At 35.0% G+C, this 11,807-nt stretch overlaps 1 non-coding gene across 1 annotated transcript; it reads right to left on the bottom strand.

Annotated features, from left to right (window-relative positions):
• Positions 1–11,327: 11,327 nt before the first annotated feature.
• Positions 11,328–11,434, bottom strand: LOC127090212 (small nucleolar RNA R71). The gene has a single exon (XR_007791740.1). It is a non-coding gene; the product is annotated as a small nucleolar RNA R71 (small nucleolar RNA).
• Between the last annotated feature and the right edge of the window lie 373 nt (positions 11,435–11,807).

Below are 11,807 nucleotides of genomic sequence, written 5' to 3'. Positions count from 1 at the left end.
TAAGGCATAGCTACGTCCACCGGTTCTAGGCAATTACAGTTGTATCCGACTAGCTCGACATAAGACAATGCATACAACTTAACACAACACAAAGAACTTAGCCATACATGGCCTCGCAAAAACCTTAAGTTTATTTATGCTTTAAGAAAATATTATTTTCCTTTCATTATATAGAGACAAATTATAAAATTGCAGGGTTCAACAGCAAACCCTGACGTTCCTCAACTTAGTTGGCTGAAAATTATGATTCACATTAATACAATTAAATACTAAAAAAACAAGGATGAAAAATATATATAATATAAAAAAACAATGTATTATTTATAAGCCTAAAAAAGGGGGAGAACATGGGATTATTCGAGAATATAAATTATCTTCCCATCTAAGAGTACCTGACCCGGGCGGATCGGCTCCCTTGAAACAACCAGTGGACAATGAAAATGTTCCACCTGTTGTAGTGCATTCTTAAAAGACTCTATAACTAGCCCAAGGCTCACGAAAGCACGTTCTTTCAATTTTTGGGACAGAGAAGTGTTTTGACTGCAAAGGAACTCCTGCTCCTTCTAGACGGAATCAAGAGACTCAGTCTTTTTCTCTACCATTCTCGCCAGATGCATCATCTGACTCCACAGAACCAGGAAAATTGAATGGAGCTAGGAATTTCTATACCTCTTACGAAGAAGAATAAAATTTATGCAGCTCCACTAAATATGTATCTCGTGGTAAAAGTCATTGCTTATGCTCTTCTCCACTTGATGATTTTTATCACGCGCTTGGTTCATCCAAAAGGATTCCTAGTTCATGGATCCACATAAAGTAAGAGCAACAAAAGCCCGCTTAGCAGAACCCTCCATTTTGTACATCTCCTCCTTTAGATGTCTCCCGAAGATATTGGTAAAGAAACGCCAGTCATCATCAAAGACCGAGTTTTGGCGGTCGTTAGAATGATTGGGACGAAACCCGAGATCTGTCAGCAAACTCAGAGGAGCATGAAAATGAGAGACATTATGTGGAGGGTCTGAAGAGGGAGAAGAACTTACCACCATACCAAGCAATTGTATTCCATGATTTAGGACCTGAACCCTCACTTCATTCCATATTACATCTACACTGAAACATTATTATTGTTCGGATATGTACTCAAAGAGGGAGCAAACCAATAACATAAGGATAAATAAATTTCAAATTTACTAAAGGCAAATCGTGATCCTCAAGATATGAAGCCCCCATCAACAAGGAACGTCTATAAAACGCTTCAAACATTTTTTATCGGCCTCAACCGAATGAACTACACCACCAAGATAACCCATGCGGTTAACAAATTCCAACCATTTCTTATTTAACAAAGAACCCTCAGTAGAAAGATATCCTTCTTCATAAACGTAGGTGTCGTTCTCCAAGAGAAAATGTTTCACCGACCAACAATAGGGAAATAGAGGTTTGCACTTACCTTCAATCCCTGGCTCGACCCCTCAGATGGTCACGTGAGCCTGGCGATGAATAGTAATAACCAAGAGAATCAGTCTACGAAGGGCGGAAAGCCATGAAAATCTTCAAAATTTTGTATCATCGGAACCAAAAGGACTAATTCTCGTTCTCTTTATCGGGTTGGAGTACCTCTACCATAGAGAAAGAGATGAAAGAACATATCGACATAAGGTTTCCCCTTCGAGTATTCACACCATCACTGTTAGGTCTTCATGTACGCCCAACCCGACGGATGGAGTTGCGAAGGAGACACCGTCAAATAGTTGAAAACACCAACTAAAAGGTGGTGAAGGGAAAACTAACACCCAAGGTAGAGAAAAGGTATTCATACAAGGGGTGGTATAGTTACCATATTCACTACATATCCTCTCATTTCACTAAGGATTGAGAAAGCCCAAAGTGACAATTATCCCACTTCATAAAAATTCTTATTCAAATTCCCCTCTTTGGTAAAAATATAAATAGTTGAAGAATATATAGAACTTACCCACTAAGACGATGGGTTCACCAGTTTCCTTTTCACTTTCTTCTGTAATTTTTTAGCCATGTCACGTTAATAAAATCAAGAAGAAAAACACGGAATTTCAGAGGAGAAGAGAAGTAACCGCTCAAGAGTGAAGAGGAAATAGAGGTCTAAAAAAGGAAGTGACTTTAGTTCTTCCTATACTTATGTATTGATAATATAGAAAGAAATGTATCCTATCAATGATCACGTTTCTCACATGTAACACTCAAGTGTTTCAGTTCCCAGGAATGATCATAAGTATGCCTCTGAGTAGACGTTTGACGTTCCAAATAGTAGAAACATGTAAAAGGGTGGTCAACAACCGGGGATGAAATTATCCAAAACCCACGCCTTGATATTAAAGCCCGAGGGCTTGGGGCAACTATTTTGGGTCAGCTAAATCTCTTTCTATCTGGCCATCTTGATATAGACTATCTCAGTTTGAATCTAAGGTTATCCATATACATGGTCGAGCTTCTATAAACTTCCTCAGGCCAAAAATCTCTCATATACCTCACTGCAGAAGTTCTACACTTGAAGCACATCCAACGGTCCTTCGAATTCCACGTCTGAAAGATAGCGAAACCATTATTACTCTCCCTTATATATATATAGGGAATGGTGCAATTTCAGGTAACAAGTTTCAAACACAATTTGAATACTCTTTACTCTTTCACATACTGACTTGAGCGTCAGAGTGCTAACCTTAGAGATACACCCCCGTTCCATAATATTGGATCTCTGCCGCAACTTTCACATATCACTCTCTTTTTGGGTCCATAATGGTACAATATCCATGAATACCAAATCAACCAAGAATATAAACTTATATACTTTAACCAATGCATTTCGGCAATGCCCGAGGGTTATTTTACAAACTTATCACCCAGTTTCAAAGTCATCCTTGTATGTTAGCTCCTAAGTCAATAAGAATTTTTTACACACTAATAGTTCTTGTCATGATAGGTAATATTAATCTTCCTAGATTAGTTTTGTTTGGGGAGAATGTATGTTGAATGATTTCCCAAAAACTAGCTTCCAATTAAATTGTACCTTCATCAATGTATTTTCGCTTTTTGGTGAGAATCTCTTTCATGAATTTTTCATATATAGGCCCCTGCTCCACGACTTTTGATAATGGAACATTTATTTTCAGTTGTTTAAAGATCTCAAAAATCTTGCATGTTTCCTTTCTTTATCCTTTTTTATCAGTTTACGAGGGTAAGGTAAATTATTAATTTACAAATTTTTCATCTTGTCCTCCTCCTCTTTTTCTTGTGTTTTCTTTTCTTTATTTTCTTCTTATTTTTCTTTTTCTTTTATCTTATTTTATATTTTTTTATCTTTTTATTTTTATTTTTCTTATTCATCTTCTCTTTGTTTTTCATCTTCCTCTTTTTCTTATTTTTCTTTTGTATTACTACCTTTACCACATATGGTAATGACATCCTTACATTGTTCATTTGTCAGATCCACTATTTCATTTAACAAATTTACAATGTGAATGTTAGTTCTTTAATTGATGATTCGGTATTCCTTTGAGAAGATGTTGTTGTAGTAAAAAGTTGAGTGAGTGTTTCTTCCAAAGTTTTTTTATAGGAGGCGAGTGGCTAGATTAAACATTCTCTTTGGTATAGGTAATTGTTTTTATTTTCCAATTGAAATTTAGCACATCATCATTTTGATATTGTCATGGCTTTTGGTAACTTACATAATTGACTTTCGCATGAACGAGGCTTCTAGCGTATCAACAATCTCGTTGAATTTTGTGAAGTGTATGTACAGGTATTCATGATCTAAACTTGCAAAAAGGTTAACATACAAGATTTTTAATAAGCTCGTTTTCATTTCACTTTGTCATGCATTCCTCTATGTTCTAGATAAATGAGCTAGACTTCTTGGACTAATGTGACATGGTGTGCCACAATTGTTGTTTCCATTGTTGTTGGTGTTGATGTTGTCAATTTCCGCCATGGTTCATTTCTTTTGAGAGAGAAGACTCTTATATATCTAGACTCTTGAATTTTTGTTTCTTTTTCATGTTTTTGTTGAGGCTTCTACATGTGTTACTTTCGATTTCAGGATCGAATAACAATTTTTTGCAAGGACCGTATCTCGCATAAACTAGTAAAAATAGAGCTAATTATAAATGTTAATGGGTTAGTGTTTATAAACAAGATATACAACTATTAACAGATATACACGGATATAAAAAAATAAAAAAATAAAAAATAGTGATATATCTTTAAAACTAGAACCAGTCCTCAGATATAACGCCATTTTGTTCACTACCAAGCAAAAGTAAGTTTTATAATTATCTTATCCACAGAGACGAGTGATTCCAAAGAATGTTTAATAGTTTTTAAGATTGCAAGTATATAAGGATTGTATATTTATTGTGATGCGTGAAAGTAAATGACATAAAATAAACGATAAAAAGTAAAATGGAGATTTCGGTGTTAATAGTAAGAAAACTTATTCGGGGTAGATTTCGTCATTATGTATTTATCATGCACATGCATAGGTCACTAATATGCTCCTCTACTCAGCTATTAATATTATCGCTTTTTGTTGTCATTTGTATCTCCATTTGGTATCAGCGCCATGAGATCAGTGCATTACTTGAGAGTCGGTATCTCGGTCTATTAGTCAATGCAAAACATTAAGTTCCAATAGTTATAAAGATAAAAGACTTCACACCTATCCATACTAAAGTACGTACATATATTGAACCTAACCTTATCTCTAGGAATTAGTATTTAATATATGATTATCTTAGATCTAGTAATGACAATCGTCTTCTGAAGTCAGTTCACACCATAAAAACAAGTTTTAGGCTGCAAATCTCAAACCATCATTAAGACTCAAAATTCGTCAATATTAAAGCGTGATTAAAATTACATGAAACACAATGACTTATTTAGTACATGAATATAATGACTACATATAACCCTAACAAAGATATTTTAGCTACACTTACACATTGTAATTTTTTGTAATATCGCGAAGCTGATCACGGAAGTGTGATTTTTCCCGTCACTTGAGCAGTGTTTCTGCCTTCAAGCTCCCTATATTATTCTCCTATTGTAGACTAAGATGAACCTAATAAAATTTTGTACTATCTCGATCCATCTAAAATCCCTTTGCATTAAACTGGAAACTCTTATTTATAGGCAAATTTACAGACCTCTCGTTAGGAACTCCATTCTTGCACCAAGCATGCCTACTCTGCTCTGCCATTCATGTTATCTTCCTAAGCTAGCAATGCTTGCATGTCTTCCATGTGGCCCTAACATCCTTTCCTCGCTTAGCGCCCTGCCCTTTGACTAGAAATCTAACCCTTTCTTCACCATGAAGTACTTGCATATGGACATGCCATATGTCATTTACCTTCGCCTATGGCTAGGCCTAGCGAGCCTGTTCTTATATGGATTTTCTCAAGCTTAGTCTTTGAATGTTGAATTATGGTTTTCCAATTCTTTTCACATGTTTTTAATTAATACATACTAGAAAAATCCAAACAAGAATTTCTCTTACTTTTCATAGATAAGTTGAGGGCTTTTGTATAGATTTCTTGTAAAATAAGTTAATAAGTGTCGACGTATTTCACGTAAATTAAACACTTATCATAAACCTTCGCTCTTTGGAAACTATTTTCAAGCAGGAACTTGCTCAGATGATCATACTAAGCTCTATGACCTTGTTTTAGACCGTATAAAGTCTTTTTTGGTTTGAAAACATGATTAGGGAAATAAGATTTTACAAAACTTGGAGGTTGATCAACAAACACTTCCTCCTGGATGTAACCTTCCAAGAACACACTATCTATATCCACTTGGAAGAGTTTAAAATCCATGATGCATGAGAAAGCTAGAAGTATCCTTATGGATTCTAATTGAGCTACATGGGAATGAGTTTCATCAAAATATATGTATTCTTGTTAATTGTATCCGTTTACAAGAAGTCTAAATTTATTTCGCAAAAAAAAATCCATTCTCGTCAAGCTTGTTACAAAAAAAACCAATGGGTTCCAATCACTTGATTATATGAATCTTAGGGAATAATTTAACAAATAGTGTTTCTCTCAAATTGATTTAACTTTTATTGCATAGAAAGTACTAATGTTCATCTATGAGGGCCTCATCAACTTCCTTTGCCTCAACTTTGGAAAAAAAAGCCATATGGTTACATGCCTTGCTAAGGGAGTGTCATGTTGTGACACCCTTTGAAATGTCTCCATTAAAAATCTATATTATATGGTATTTAGCAGTCCTCCATTCTTTTGTAAGATTTACATTTTCTTCTTCAACTTGAATATCTTTAATTTGATGTTGATTTTCCTCTTGAACTTGATCTTGATCTTTATTTTAATCATTATTTTCTAGAGATGTTTTCTCCAGGATACTTGCACAAACAACAACTTCTACCTCTACAGGAAATAGGTTACACTCATCAAAGGTAACATGAATTGAATCTTCTATCGTCAGAGTTATATTATTAAAAACTCTAAAAGCTTTTCTAGAAGTGGAATATTCTATGAATAAACCTTCATCAACTTTGCAACAAACTTACCAAGATTATTCTTTATAATGTTAAGGAAAAATCTTTTGCATATGAATACATGTAAATGAGAAATATTAGGCTTTCTTCCTTTTTACAACTCCTATGGGATTAACTTTCAATACACAATTCATTACAGGGCAACTTTGGCTTACTATGTCAGCCCAAAAGTATTTAGGAAGGTTAATCTCATTGATCATCATCCTCACTAGCTCTTCTAGAAATTTATTTTTCCTCACCACTATCCCATTTTGTTTGGGAGTTTGTGGAATGGAAAGGGTATGCTGGATTCATTCTCATTAAAAAAAAACTTTTCAAATTCTTCATTTTGGAATTCACCACCATGATTAATTTTGATCGATGCAATGCTTTATCATTTTTTCATTTTGGATAACCTCGACAAGTTTTTGAAAGGCAACAAACACGTCTCTATTTTGAGATAAGAGTAACGTCAAAGTACAGAGGGAGTAGTCATCCGCAACTATAAGGACATGTATATTTCACCAAAACTATTGGTTCTGGATGGGCAAAAAAAACCATGTGCAAAAGTTATAAAGGCGAGTTTATACAAACAACTCTTTTAGCTTTAAAAGAGGCTCTTGCTTGTTTACCCTTTTGTCACACATCATGTAACTGAATTTTCTAAAAATGTAAGTTTGGAAGACCAATCACTAAATCCTTGCAAACCAACTTGTTTAAGTGGTCCATGTGAATATGGTATATTCGCTTATGCCATAATCAAGATTTGTCCTCGTTACTCATAAGATAAACATCACTTGAAGGAATCTTGTTTAGATTCATGGCATAGGTATTTCCACTTCTAGAGCTAGTAAAAATGGTTTGATCAGATTATGATTTGACAACCCTGCATATAGAAGAATTAAACGTTACATTGTTACCTTTGTCATATAATTTACTAATGCTTAGTAAATTACGCTTTAAGACATTAACTAAAAGATCATCCCCAATTGTTGGATTGGGGAGCTTACTAACAGTGCAAATACCAATTATTTTTCTCTTGTTGCTGTCATCATAGGAGACAAAACCAATTTTTTGTGGAGTGAATTAAGAGAACAAATAATTATCTCTAATCACGTGCTTTGAATAGCCTTTATCAATGGATCACTTAGAATTTGACACTATAAAGAACTCCTGCACCAAAAACTTAGGTCTTAACTTTAGATACCCAAATTATTTTTGGTCCTTTAATTTTAGTTTGAAAAATATTTCCACTATATTTTTCATGAGGATCATAATTAAAAAATTATGAAGTAGACATATTTTTCATTTTGCGTTCATGATGTTTATTATAGAAATAAGAAGTAGGATGGCCATATTTGATTTCATGACTTTTCTTAATGAAACAAAAGAGAGCATTGGGATCATTTCTATTGCAATAATTGTATTTAATATTTTGGAATTTATGGTTTTGATGAGAATGAAATGTTTGATCAAACTTTTTAACATTATTATTAAGCTCATAACCTAGTTCAACTTTATTATAATATACAAGTGTGTTTTGTAAATCCTCTTTTCACTTTTCAAAATATCACATTGATCACACTTGATAGACTCATCTAATATTTTGTGAGAATTTGAAGAGATTTTAGTTAAAACACGTTTTCTTTCTTTAAGATTTTCTATTTCTTCCAAGAGTTTTTTATTTTCAAATTCAAGGGAAGAACTAGTTTATTTAGAAATAGAGACGGTTTGTTTAAACTTACATGTTTATTTATTTAGCTTATATCAATTATGAAACATGTCATGATAATAAAAATGGGAAGTTACCTCATTTTCTTCAAGATATGCCACGGCACATATGTTAGCTCCTTCATCATCTGAGGAGTCTATGCCATTGTCATCCCAAGAAATGTAAGCTTTCTTATCTTCCTTTTGGGGTTTCTTGAAATTCTTTTGATTATGATTCTTTTTCTAGGTGTGAGAGAAGTATGGTCTTATGTGCCCCATCCTTTCTACATTGGAAGCATATAGGAGTGAAGGATAATCTTCCTTGGCTCTTTTGTTTTTCCTCTTGTTATTTTTAGCATTTCATGAATCTTTTGAAGTCCTGAGTAATCAATAACATTTATTCATAGGTGGAGTCTGAATATTTTTATTCCTCCATTTTGAGAGATAAGGTTTTCTTCTTCTTGTCACCTTCCTCATCATCTGCATGTTTCTTCAGCTCCATCTCATGTTCCTGCAATTTACCAAAGAGAGTATCCAAGTCCATGAATGACAAATCCTTAGATTCAAAAATCTTAGTAAATTTGGGTTGCCAAATGCGGTTTAAGCATATAAATACTTTTACTAACAAGTCCTCATTTTTGGAAAAAAAAATCCAAGGATTCTCATGTGATTAACGATGTGAATAAAGCATTTCTGCATATCATAAATATATTTTTCAGGTTTCATTCAGAAGAGTTCATATTCATGAGTTAATGTGTTGATTTTTTACCTCGATTTTACCTTCATGGGTAACTGATCACACTAAAATCTACGTATTTTTGACTCCGATTTCACATGCATTCTAGTCGTTTTATTGTCATTTTGTTGTGTTATTACTGTGTTTTCCTTTGTTTTCAGGTTTTTACTTTAATCGAAGCCCCGATCGAGAAAAGGAGTGAAAAAGAGCTAAAAACCCTAAAATTCAGCATTTTGTGCTTATGGCCTACCCCATGGCGGGCGCCACAGACCAAGCCATGACGTGTCCAAGTCCAACTTCCTCAACTCCCACGTTTCCCCACTTCATCCACTAAGGCACCCCACTTTGTGCTTGTGGCGGGCGCCATAGCCTTGTGGCGGGCGCCACAAGAAGGAAACGGTTTCCTCTATTTTCAAGTTGAAGGGCATCCAAGTCAATTCCACCTTTTTTATTTGCTTATAAATAGAAACGCGAATTCAGTTTTACAATCATCCAAACTTAGAGCAGAGGCAAACTCAGAAGCAACTTTGTTTCACTTAGGCATATATTCAGTATTTTATAGTGGTAATCGCTTCGCATTGGAGTGTTACCACAATTGTGTCATCAAGTCTGTGATATAGTCTGTAATCGAGTTTGGAGCACTTTGGAAGGAAGTTAATCCTGCCGCCATTTTCTTTTCCGCATTGCAATTTACTCAGCCCTCCGATTGGAGCAGGTTTTTATTACTCGCCTTTACTTTATTTATTTCCCGCACTCGCCTTTACTTTATTTATTTCCCGCACTCGCCTTTACTTTATTTATTTCCCGCACTCGCCTTTACTTTATTTATTTCCCGCACTCGCTTTACTTTATTTATTTCTCGCACTCGCTTTACTTTATTTATTTCCTTGCACTCGCTTTACTTTTATTTATTTCCTCGCACTCGCTTTAAATTATTTACTTTCCGCACTCGCATTATTTTTATTTATTTTAATGCACTTTTACTTTACCATGTCTAGCTAAATTTATAAGGCTAGAATGTAAGGATCGTAATTAAACCAGTAATCCGTACAATTGTTCGTAGAAACACTTAAAGGGCTATTTTAACTTTCAACTTAAGTTTTCCCGCACTTCAATTCCGTTGGGTAAGATCGAAAGTCGTCCAACGTCTTTATAAACTTAATTGTTTTTAGCTATTTCAAAAACAGGGAAAGCGCTTTGTTTAGTTCATTAGGAGTTTTTAACATCAAGAAGAAAGAGATTTTAAAACTATTTTCGGACGCGTTTATAAGTTTAGAGTCTGGTTCGTAAGAACCTCTTTTGGTTAAGAAATCCAGGTTATAATACTTTTCAACTTAGTCAAGATACTATATTTCTTAAAAATAGGTTTACTACTCTAACGCAATGCGCGCCTTTTTATAAGTGTCAATAAGAGGGTTTGATTACGGAGTACAACTCGGTTCTGAATACGCGAAAGCGACAGTTTCTGTTAAATTAGTTCTTTTCAAAGTAGGAAACATTGCCCATAAGTAGTTCTATTAGCAAGTACTTGGATTATAAATTGATTACGTGAATTACATTCGACCCTGTCTTTATCAATTATATTCTATTTCAATACTTTACTTTTTATTGCACACTACAAAAACACTTATTTTGATTGCCTTTGATAAACACCATAACAACAGATAACGATAGCTTGACACTTGGTCTCTGTGGATACGATAATCTTTTATATTACTCTGACGCGTTCGTATACTTGCGAACACCGCATCAAGTTTTCCAACGCATCAAGTTTTTGGCGCCGTTGCCGGGGATCAATTTCGTCAAATTTCATTTTCCTGTTGTTATATCGTTTAGACTTAGGTTATTTCCCGCCGGTCGATACGAAGAACTCGCAGCACCGGAAGTTTAAGCTTAGTAAACCCTCTGGCGGAACCTGAACGTTACGCTCACGCACGTTTATTCTTTCACAGAATTAAGAGAGCTATGGCCGAAGATCAAAACCAAAGACCTCTTAAGGACTTCGCTCAACCATCTAATGAAGAACCTAGTTCTAGTATAGTAAACCCGATCATCCCAGCCAATAATTTTGAACTTAAACCATCCCTGTTGCAATTAGTGCAACAGAGACAATTCACGGGTCTCGCTACCGAGAACCCTAACCAGCATTTAAAAATATTTCTTCAATTAGCAGATACTTTTAAAACCAATGGAGCTTCTCCTGAGGCAATACGTTTAAGATTATTTCCTTTTTCCCTCAGAGATAAAGCCCTATCATGGTTAGATTCCCTTCCACCCAATTCCATTACGACTTGGGATAACCTTAGAAGAGTTTTTCATGCTAGATATTTTCCCCCGAGTAAGACCGTCGTTCTTCGAAACCATATAACTAGATTTACCCAAAACCATGGAGAATCGTTGTTCGAAGCTTGGGAGAGATATAAAGAGTTGTTACGAGCATGCCCACATCATGGCTTAGAAAATTGGTTAATCATTCAAACCTTCTATAATGGACTTCATTATAACACAAAGATGACCATCGACGCTGCCGCAGGCGGTGCTCTGATGAACAAACCTTATCCTGAAGCTAGTGCCCTCATTGAAGACATGGCTCAAAACCATCAATCATGGGGAGTCGAACGAGCGACAGTTGAGAAAAAAGAAGCCCAAGGAGGAGTGCATGAACTAAGCTCTATAGACATGATGCAGGCTAAAATGGACGCATTAGCCCTTAAGGTCGAGCATATGTGCATAAACCCGAATACTGTAGCCGCAGTTTCGTCAGATTGTGAGATATGTGGAACCCAAGGACACCAATCCACAAAATGCAGTCTATTGAACGAAACCCAC

The sequence above is a fragment of the Lathyrus oleraceus genome, chromosome 5 (assembly GCF_024323335.1).
Source record: "Lathyrus oleraceus cultivar Zhongwan6 chromosome 5, CAAS_Psat_ZW6_1.0, whole genome shotgun sequence".
NCBI lineage: Eukaryota > Viridiplantae > Streptophyta > Magnoliopsida > Fabales > Fabaceae > Lathyrus > Lathyrus oleraceus.
The sequence above is the reverse complement of the archived record's forward strand: the minus strand, read 5'-3'. Positions and strand labels throughout refer to the sequence as shown.